The following is a 10,537-nucleotide window of genomic DNA, read 5'->3' as shown; positions in this document are numbered from 1 at the left end:
CAAAATCATATTATTAACTGTCATTTAATAATCTTATTATTTATGCTGGTTCACCTAAAAATGCATTTATGCTGCTGTAATACCCTTTATATTTTCCCTTTTTCTGTATCACCAGAATAGCACATAAATTTTTTTTACATTTTACTTGTGATAAAGAATCACTAGTATGAGTCTCTGAAAAGTTACAAAGCACATATATGCTGCTCATAAACATGGTCTTTAAGATAAAACTTAAATTATCCTTAAGCAGAAACTCTTCCCTGATAAATGCAAATACATTGTAAATTATAAAGGGGAAACGAATGTTTGAAAGGGGGAGAAGAAAATTGTCCTGCAGACTCAAACCAAGCGTAAAATGCTGAATGGTTGCATTCTTCTATCCCTACAGAAAATGAAGGCATAATTGCAGGGCAGTCGGACAGAGAGATGCGAGCTCCAGTCTAGATGGGTAACACCAGCAGTAAAAATACGATGCCAGTCTCTTCAGTACCAGCTCCAAACCCACCCACGCTTGCCGAGCCAAGCCGATGTTTCGGTATCCGCAGCAGGCAGATAAGAGTTCGCTTGGGGACACGATTGTCACAGGTGCCGTGTCCCAGCCCACCGCCTTTGCAGCGCGGCCACGCTCTGCGCCGCAGCGAAAAAAAAAAAAAAAAAAAAAAAAAAAAAAAAAAAAAAAAAAAAAAAAAAAAAAAAAAAAAAAACGGAAAAGGTGAAAATTAACCAGTTTATCCCTGTCCTCTCCCGCTCCTTAGGAGCTGCGGGTAACAGTCAGGACTGAAGGGAAGGACACGAAAACAACTCTCTGCTCTTCAGGAAAACAGTGCGGGGGAGGAGGGAAGCTGTTCACGGGGGAGGTGAATATATAACTCACCACATAGCTGCAGCCAGAAGGTGGTAGGAGGATAGATGCGTGCTGCTATAGGGGAAAGAAAAGAAGGGACTGACCCGATGGGACTCGCTAAATTGATTTCATAGGTATTTCGCCCACAATTTATTCGCTGTAGTTGTGTTTGCTCAGCGTGTGGCTGACAGGGCTGTGCAGCCGCCGCCCCGCCACGGGCGCTGGGCACAGACACACACAGCCTGCCCCGGCCAGCCCCGGCTCCCGCCGCCGCCGCTCCGCCAGATCCACACATTATCTGACACTGAGCACTGAAGTGAGCCATCTTGTGCAAACCCCAAGCACAAGGGTAGAGAACGGGGAGGACACATCAGCGCTGCCGCCTCTGCCTGGCGCCCCGAACCAGCCGGACAACGACCATCTCCCCTGGGACCGTCTCTCCTGGGACCATCTCCCCTGGGACCATCTCCCCTGGGACCGTCTCCTCTGGGACCGTCTCCTCTGGGACCGTCTCCTCTGGGACCATCTCCCCTGGGACCGTCTCCCCTGGGACCGTCTCCTCTGGGACCGTCTCCCCTGGGACCGTCTCCCCTGGGACCGTCTCTCCTGGGACCGTCTCCCCTGGGACCGTCTCCCCTGGGACCATTTCCCCGGGGACCGTCTCTCCTGGGACCGTCTCCCCTGGGACCGTCTCCCCGGGCACTGCCGGCAGGGCTCTGCCGTGGAGCACGCAGACACTCACTGCGAGCTGCAGATGAGCCGAGGGCAGGGATGGGGCTCTGTTGGTCCGGCCAGCACGGCCAGCCACCCCTCACACCCATCCAAACAGGAGATCCACCTCGAGCCGCGCCAGGGCAGGAGGTACCGCAGCTCAAAGCACTTCTCTAGGTGCTTTCTGAAAGCAGAGGGGCAGCTGAAAATAGCTTCTCCCATCCTCAGCATGGCCATAGGCAGCTAGTTGGGGCTAAAGGGCTGGTTTTAAACAGTTGAAGCTCACAGAAGTGAATTTTCAATAAGGTGTGAAGAGAAGTTCTATTGTTTAGAAATTACCCTGGCCTATCAAACACACAGACAGAATAGGCTCTGTGGGCTGCACACAGGGTTTTAGGCTCCTTCACTCACCTGGGCTTTGGATACTGCAGGGCTTGCTCTTGTAGTCTGAGCCAACTCATGGCATGCCACATAAAAATTTATCCTGTATTAGCCATGTAAACAGCTTCACCAAGTATGAGAAGTATGTAATATGAAGGTGTCCTTCCTACAGAATAACTCCCATAAAGAACAATCTTTGGGGTCTGCAGATTGCTTCTCTTGGATGAACATCCCATTTTGCTCTTGAACAGCTTGTACTTGTTTTATCCATAGTATGTTGAGGACTTTCATTTAAAGCTAGTTCACGAACTTTAGGAATTACAAATATCCCTCACTTCAGCTGCAATCATGAGATAAGCAAAAAAAAAAAAGGCGCTTCAAAAATCTGCTTCACTTGTACACACTGACAACAATCTATCTGTGCAAGAATAAATTCCTTGTTCCAAGGACGTGCATTAAAATTCAGTGTTCAAAGGGGACATAGCAGCCGATTTAGCATGCAAGGATATATGTCTTTTAAGGGCAATATGTCAAACCTCAAGATTAAAAATAAACTTGTCAGAATTGAGTCTGACAGAAATCACCGTAACTGTATCTCATGTTCCAGTGGACATAATATTCTTCATTATGTAGTCACAAAGTAATTTTTTTAGTCTAATTAGACCGCAAATGTGATTTTTAAAAAGCATATTAATTCATTATTTTAAAATTACATTTACTGCTCATGCTAGTGCCAGATTATGAGTATTGGCTTGCGGATTCTTTACATCTACAAGTCAGTAGTTTTCTGCATACACGTAGGTGAGGAAAGCAGTTATCAGTCCATCCTCTGGCATAATTTTGGTCCTTAAGTCAGCAAAAAGAGGATGAAAGCAAGAGAATGATCTAAACAGAGAGGGCATAGGACACTGATGATGTGTTTTTACCTGCAGCCCTAATTAGACACCAAACTGCCCACATGCATGTCACTAACTCCTTATGTCACACATGGCAAGAAAAGAATAAAAAATAATAAAAAATAGTTCAAACTTATGAATCTATGATTCTATAGAAAATAATCCAACGACTAAAAATCTTTTAAACCTTGCAAATTCTTTTTAAATTTTTTTGTTTGGTTGTTTTTATTTTCCATAGACTTTTAATTCCCTAATTCTGTCCTATCCTAACAAAAAGATAACCTCAGGGCAAAAGCTCTTCATCTACAAAGGATCAACAGCCACAAAAGCGTATAAAGAAAAGAGGTAGGGGAGTGAAGTATATTTATAGAATCAAGACTCTCAAAGCTAATCATTGAAACAAAAAGTGGAGGAGGGAGATAAGAGAGGTTTGAGAGGATTTATTTTTTTTTTTATTTTCCTCCCTCTACCCTCTCCCCAGCTGCAGCTTCCCAAGAATTGTTCAAAGTTCATACCTTCCCCATAGCTCTTCCAAAGATCTGAACTCCAAATGGAAAGTTTCAGGAAGGTCACCTGTGGAGGGGATCATTGCTCTTCAAAATCTGTGAATGCATCATTTGAATGATGTACTATTCAAATTTTTAAAGGCAATCATAAACAATCCACTCTCCTAGTTCTTTGATTCATCCATTCATTGAGACCAAATATTTAACTTCTGCTTTGCTGTTTTGCATGCTGCTGCTGCCAATATCAATAACCTATTCAGCCACTCTGACACCCAGTCACCCCAGCGTTCTGGAATGTGGTGGTGACTTTGTACTTCCCTCACAATGGTGCTGCTGCTGCCACCTTGTACATGGAAGCAGTGTCCCCCATGAGCAGAGGGCTAAAGACCTCTTTCTGTTCTGTCCACGGGCAAAACATTCCAGGTGTCCCAAAGGCTCTGTGTATATTGCAAGGGCTTGCACAACAAAGTCAGTGGTTACTGAAAGCCAGGCACTGGAGATGCTTATGGATCCCTACAGCTGTGTGACATTGACCTTAGACCTGCCACTCCTTTTATCTCACTCCCAAAGTGCTGGCTCTTGGAGAGGCAGTGAAAGCAATCTCACCCTCCCTCAGTTTCCTCTGAGCTCGCTATGGGCAGAAGGGATGACTCCTCTCTGGGCTGCAATCTTCTTCCTGTGTCCTAGGCTGCAAAATCCTCCAGCTGCTTCACATGCTATTTACTGCCTGTCCATCTACCCATTATTAAGAAGTAATTTCGAAAATTATACTACTCTGGAAACGTAAGAGTCCTTTCCCTTTGCAGAATAAGGGTAAGATCCACACACAATCAATCCTGTTCCAAGGGAAATGGAAGGACAACAGTCACTATAATTTCCACTTGAAAAATCCATATTATATACATTCATTGAGGAGGTCTTTGATTATGTGTGCAGCCAATGATGATTGAAGGGAAGAACCTTTAGAACCTCTAGGTTCTTATTGTTCTGCTTTTTAAGGAAAATTCAGGACTGTCACAGAAAGTGCAGTAAAAATGAAGGGACGAAAAAAAGTGCTTATGCTTTTTTCTAATTAAAAGGCTTGTAGAAACAAATCTCCCTCAAGAAAGAATATTTCATACACAAGTCATTGTGTGGTCTCTCTGATCTTTCTCTGGAAACAACTGGAGCCAAGTCTATCAAATACAACATGTAGCAATAAAGGACTTCGGATCTGTTTTGGCTTGGTGGTTTCTAAATGGTTGTTTTCCCCTTCCAAATTATTAACTTTTTCATAAAAGCTTGTGATAATGCTCACATTCAGAGGTTACCCAGTAGTGACATTTTTGTTGACATTTGCTACTCATCAAAGTTCTCCTGATCTTCAGCAATTACCACCAGCATATTTGTTATGTGGAACATAACGCTAAGTTCTAAATAGAAGGAACTTTCTCTGTACAAAATGCTTAGTTCAGGAAAGAAAATGAGTTCACTGCAAACCACATTACAATATGTGCTGTAAAGAAGGGTATTATCAATTAATTAATTAATGGTTAAACAATCGATTAATTTTTTGTTTTACTCACTTAAGTTTTAATTTAATAGGTCATATTTGAAACAGGGAGACATTTCTGATTCAGTCTGCTTTGTGTTTTCATTTCTAACACTGTACTGACATCTGGAAAATTAAACCAACTAACTTAAAGAAAGTAAAAGCAGAAATATGAAAAGCAATAAAATTTGATTTCAAAAACCTTCCCATTATTACAGAGAAGATGGTAGTGATAATGCAGACAAAGGTAGTTATTATAATCCATCAGATAAATGGTCAAACTGCACATACACTTGAGAGGAAGAGGATGAAGACAAAAGTAGGAGAGATGTGGCAAAGGCACAATCACCCTTTTCTCCCTCTCTAACCTCTTTTCACTGTAAAACAGCCTCAAGGAAAAAAAGATGCTCTGAATTATATCAGAAACTTTATCTCAGTGCTGTCAAATTCATGCATTAAATAATGGTGTATCAAAGCCTACCGTAACTTCAAAGCCATGACACCAACTATGATAAACTTCAATCTTCTGTTCTTGCATTCCCGTCTCTCTGAGCTCATGATTTTATGCATTCTGCAGTCAAGAGAGCTGTGCTCTTCCACTGAAACAACACTGGGACTTTTGTCCATTCACCTGAACGCCATAACTCATAACAAAGTACCTAACAGTTTCATTTGTACTCATGAAAGAAACAGAGAAAGGACTTCAAAATGCCTGCTTTTTTCAGCTCTTACATAAAAAAATCCACTCTTTTTTTTTTTTTCTGTTGTAGCTAGCAAGTGATGTTGAAGGGTGTTACTGCAAACCCTGATAGCTCTCTGCTGCAGGCCATGAGCCTGTGCACCCTGACCCAGAGATGCTGATGTGAAATCGCTTCAAACATAAAGTGGTGCAGAGGCAAAATGGTAGGAAAGTCAGTACACAGACCATTGTACTGAGGCACAGAGTGAACACAAACATTTTAAACCTCTATATGTTTTCATTTACAGGCTGGGGAATGAACAGATATGGGACAGCCCTGTCAAGAAGGACTTGGGGGGCTGTGGATGAGAGGCTGGATATGACCTGGCAATGGGGACTTGTAGAAGGCCAAACGTGTCTTGGGCTCCATCAAAAGCAGTGTGGCCAGCAAGGTGAGAGAGGGTATTTACTCCTCTGTTCTCATGGACAGCTGCATCCAGCTCTGGGATCCCGAGCATAGATAGAACATCAACCTGTTAGAGCAAGTCCAGAGGAGGCCACCAAGATCATCAGAAGGATGGGGCGCCTGTCCTGTGGGGAAAAGTTGGGAGATTTGTCATTGTTCAGCCTGGAGAAGGCTTGGGGGTGACCTCATTGTGACCTTTGAGGACCTGAAGGGAGCCTACAAGAAAGACGGAGAGAGGCATGTAGTGACAGGACAAGGGGCAGTGGCTTCAAACTGAAAGAGAGTTGGTTTAGACTCAATATTAGGAAGAAATTCTTTACTCTGAGCATGGTGAGGCACTGCAACAGGTTGTGCAGGAAAGCTGTAGATGTTGTAGATGCACTCCCTGAAGTGTTCACAGCCAGGCTGGATGGAGCTTGTCTAGTGGAAAGATGTGCCTGTCCATGGCGGGGGGGGTGGAACTGGATGATCTTTATGGTCCCTTCCTAACCCAGGCCATTCTATGATCCCATGATTTATTTACAACACTCATTTGTTCTCCTTTCTACTGTCATAAAATCTCATGCTCTAAAACTCTTCCAGTCTCTCTTTCCCCTATAGTTTTGTTCTGCAACATATAGCACTATCTTAAGAATGGGCCTGGTCTACTTGAGATATCTAATTTTCCAGTTGTGTTTTCTGAAAAAGACAAACAGTGCCTCACTAGGCACAGAGTCTCAGGAAAGGAGTGTGACAGGAAAGTGAAAGGAGAGAATTAGGAAGAGTGATGGGAAAGGGACCTGCAGAGCCTGGTATGGGTTATCACTGTGAATGGCACGTCCCAAAGCCACCCCTTGAACTACCCTAGATCAGATAGGGAAATCTGCTTCACTTGTACACACTTGTAATCATTAAACAGTCTGATTCAAATCCCACTGAAATCCACCAAAAGACTACCATCATCTTCTGCAGGCTTTGGTTCAGAGTCATGTTGCTGGAGGATGAACATTGCTCCATAGTTCCATCCCAGGAAAATTACACACAAAAACACAACAGGCAGCACAGCAACACCTTTTCTGCCACTTTTAAAACACTTTTGTCAAATTTACCCTTAACAAAGACTTAAGCAATAAGTCTTTGTTACCAGAAAGCAAAATATGAGTATTTCTAGAAGCAGGCAGTATGTATTTTAGCCTGTATATTTATGGATACATTATTTATAGGTTCAACATACAAATTGTTCATCACGTTTAGAGTTGTTCCTAAACAAAAGCCCAGGAATTATTCTCTGTGTCTGGGGAAAAAAAAAAAAAAAAAAAAAAAAAAAAAAAAAAAAAAAAAAGTCCATCATGTATCTTCAATAAACAAAAAATAGTTAATTTACAAAGCTACAGAATTGCTTTATTTGCACTGGACTGTTTAACACCCAGGAGTTTTAATAGACCTGGCACTGGCAGGATAGGGTGAAACAACACTATCACTGTCTCTGTGTTATGATTAATAATTGCAAAATGCAATGTTTTGTTGGTCTATTTACAATAATAAGAGTATTGCTAAACAATTATCTTAACAAATGTATTTTCAATGGAAGAGCCGCTGATGTTTGTCTTTATAAATTAAGCTAGTCATAAAAGTCCATGTTTATAGTGGAATTACCTTCTTTGAAATAACAAAATATTGGTGGTGTACCATGAGCACCTACTGGGAAATTCATGGTATCCTGCCTCATGTATTAGATATCAAAATGAACACCCTTGATAAGAGCATTTTTTTGTCCTCATTGTTCATGACAAACATACAAAAGTGCTGTAATTATTGTAAAGCAGCAGCTGAAAGGCTCTCATGGAGATATTGATAATCTGTCATGAGGAGAGTATTGTGAAGACAGCAGGCAATTAAAAATCCAAATATTCTTTTCTTGAAACAATTTAACTGTTCAAAAGCATATATCAAATACTTATACAAGCACATGTTAGAATATTTTCCTAAAGTTTAGTATTTAGTCAATAAACTATAATTTCTGTGGAATATATTGAAAAGTAGTATATAAAAATATTTTTAAAATTTACAGTACAGTAGCTATTCAAAGAAGTTATTGCATACTGCCCTTTGATAAGACATCATCTTTCTAATCAAAGGATTAGGAGTAAGAAATCCCACTGTAAATAAACTGTTGCTTAAATAAAAAGTAAGTTTTAGATCAGTAAATCCTATCAGATTAAGGCAGTCATGCCATAATCTTGACCACAGTGCAACCAAACCAAATTATTATTTCTTCCTGCTGTTTCTGACGTTCAGAGCTCTAATTGCCAACACAGAATTTCAGTGCAGAAAAAAAGAAATAGCACTGAAATACACTGTAAACTGTGTATGTTCAGCATTGTGTACCAGAAAAGTAACTCCTTATCATCCTGTATTTTGACTTCCACTGAAAAACCAGGTCATGAGTTCCAGTGAAATAATACACACCTCAAACCAAACAAAACAGCAATCAAATAAAAGAAAGAAAATGAAAAATATATTTTTTAAAAAAAGTCATGTCCTGTGTAGCATCAGCATCTTGTGAGGCTGCAAGTCAGAAGACATCCAGCTGTGGGTAAGCCTTTGAAAGGCTCTGTGCAGCACTAAGTGCAGGTGGACAGAACACAGGCATGGGTGACAGTGAACAAGAGTCCAAGTGCAGAAATTTACTGCTGTAAGAGAGAACTACTCTTTTTTCCTCTTTCCTGGAAAAAACACATCTTCCCAGAAAGAGCTGATAGTCCCAAAGGAGTAACTACAGCTTATTCAACTCCTCAAAGTTCAAATTCAGGTATGAGATAGAGCAGTCTTACTACTATGATGCACTCACAGCTCCAAGAACAACATAAAACCTCTATCTGATTTCATCTAAACACAAACTTCTTGGCTAAGCATTGTTGGTAGATATTTTATGAAGGCCTTATGTTATACTTGAGCTATAGCACATCTTTCCAAACAGATACAAGTTTATAATTCAAAGACTTGACATGATGAGGAATGACCACAGCTCTCCCTGCCTGTTATCTCTCACAGTGTTATTAGCTGTGGTTTGTTAGGACTAGACTTTTTTACCAAGCTGAAAAGATACCTGCTATCCCAGTTTGTCCTTGTTCAGATAAACCTGTCTTGATCTGTCCTGCAGCAACCTAACTAGTCTAAGTTTCTTATGAATCTCATAAAAGGGGAAACATGGTTAATTTTTGCTGCTCTTCCCAAACTATGTCCAATTACCAGCACATTTTCAGGAATGGACAGCACTGCAGACCTTCCATGGTTATATATAAAATTTATATTGCTTCCCTACTCCCACTTGATATTCTTATTCTTTTTATATCCATTTTATATTCATTCTATTAGCTACAATGTACTGCTCTGAAAGGTCAGATTCAATGAATTATTTAATGCCATGGCAAGCTGAGGCATGAACTGCTGCATCTTAACAATCTCTGGTAGTTTCCCCCTAGGCTGAGTTTCCTTATGTGAGCCAAGGGGATCTAGAGAGGAATGGTCTCGACACCAGCTTTAATCCACTTGCTCTGAGCAACAGGCACAGTCACCCTGCAGTTCACCTTGGCCAGCCTTCTTCTGAAACAAAGTTTTTATTACTGAAGGCCATATGCAACACACTACACTAGGAAACAGCACCTCTCTTGTAATGCCAGCACACAACTTTCAAAGCTCCTTTCCCTAAGTTTCTGAACTTCTGGAATTTTACCAGCTATTGCCACATGAGAGTGGTTCCATCAGCCAGAGGTGCAAAGACACAGGTCCAGAGAGAGTCTCAAAAAGGATCAGAGTGCTGGAGCACCTCTGCTATGAAGACCGAACGAGAGAATTGGGACTGTTCAATCTGGAAAGGAAAAGGCACTAGGAAGACCTTACAGCACCTTCCGGTAAATTAGAGAAGGCCTCTGAGAAAGATGAGGAACAACTTTTTAGCTGGGCCTGCTGCAATAGAACAAGAATTTTTAAACTAAGTCAAGATATGTTTAGAAAACAAGGAAGAAATTATTTACTGTCAGGGTGGTGAGGCATGAGAACAAGTGGCCCAGAGAAGCTGTGGATGCCCCATCCCTGGCAGTGTTCCAAGTTTAGACTGAAAGGGGCTCTAAGCAACCTGATCTGGTAGAAGATGTCCCTGCCCATTTCGAGGAGGTTGGAACTAGATGATCATTAAGGTCCCTTCCGATACAAACTGCTCTATGCCGTGCTTATTTTGTCAGCCTTAAGCATCAGCTTTGCCATGACCTCCAGCTCTGCCCTCCTGAACTCCTCAGCATCTCACAGGAAATTATGTAGGTATGCACCATTAGGACAGCAGAACACTATATTTGTATTGTGTATCTTTGGCAAAATGCATGCAGTACCTCTCTCTCTCTCCCCCTCCACCTCCCACCATGGGTAACCTGTATATCCTATGAACCCCATAAAACTAGTAATACTCACAACATTATAGGTGCTATAAAAATCCCCTCTGTCTACATCTTTCCCCATTTTAATGTGTATTTTTTCTTGTAAAACAG

The sequence above is a fragment of the Sylvia atricapilla genome, chromosome 2 (genome assembly GCF_009819655.1).
Source record: "Sylvia atricapilla isolate bSylAtr1 chromosome 2, bSylAtr1.pri, whole genome shotgun sequence".
In the NCBI taxonomy this organism is placed as follows: Eukaryota; Metazoa; Chordata; class Aves; order Passeriformes; family Sylviidae; genus Sylvia; species Sylvia atricapilla.
This window is presented reverse-complemented; position numbering follows the sequence as displayed.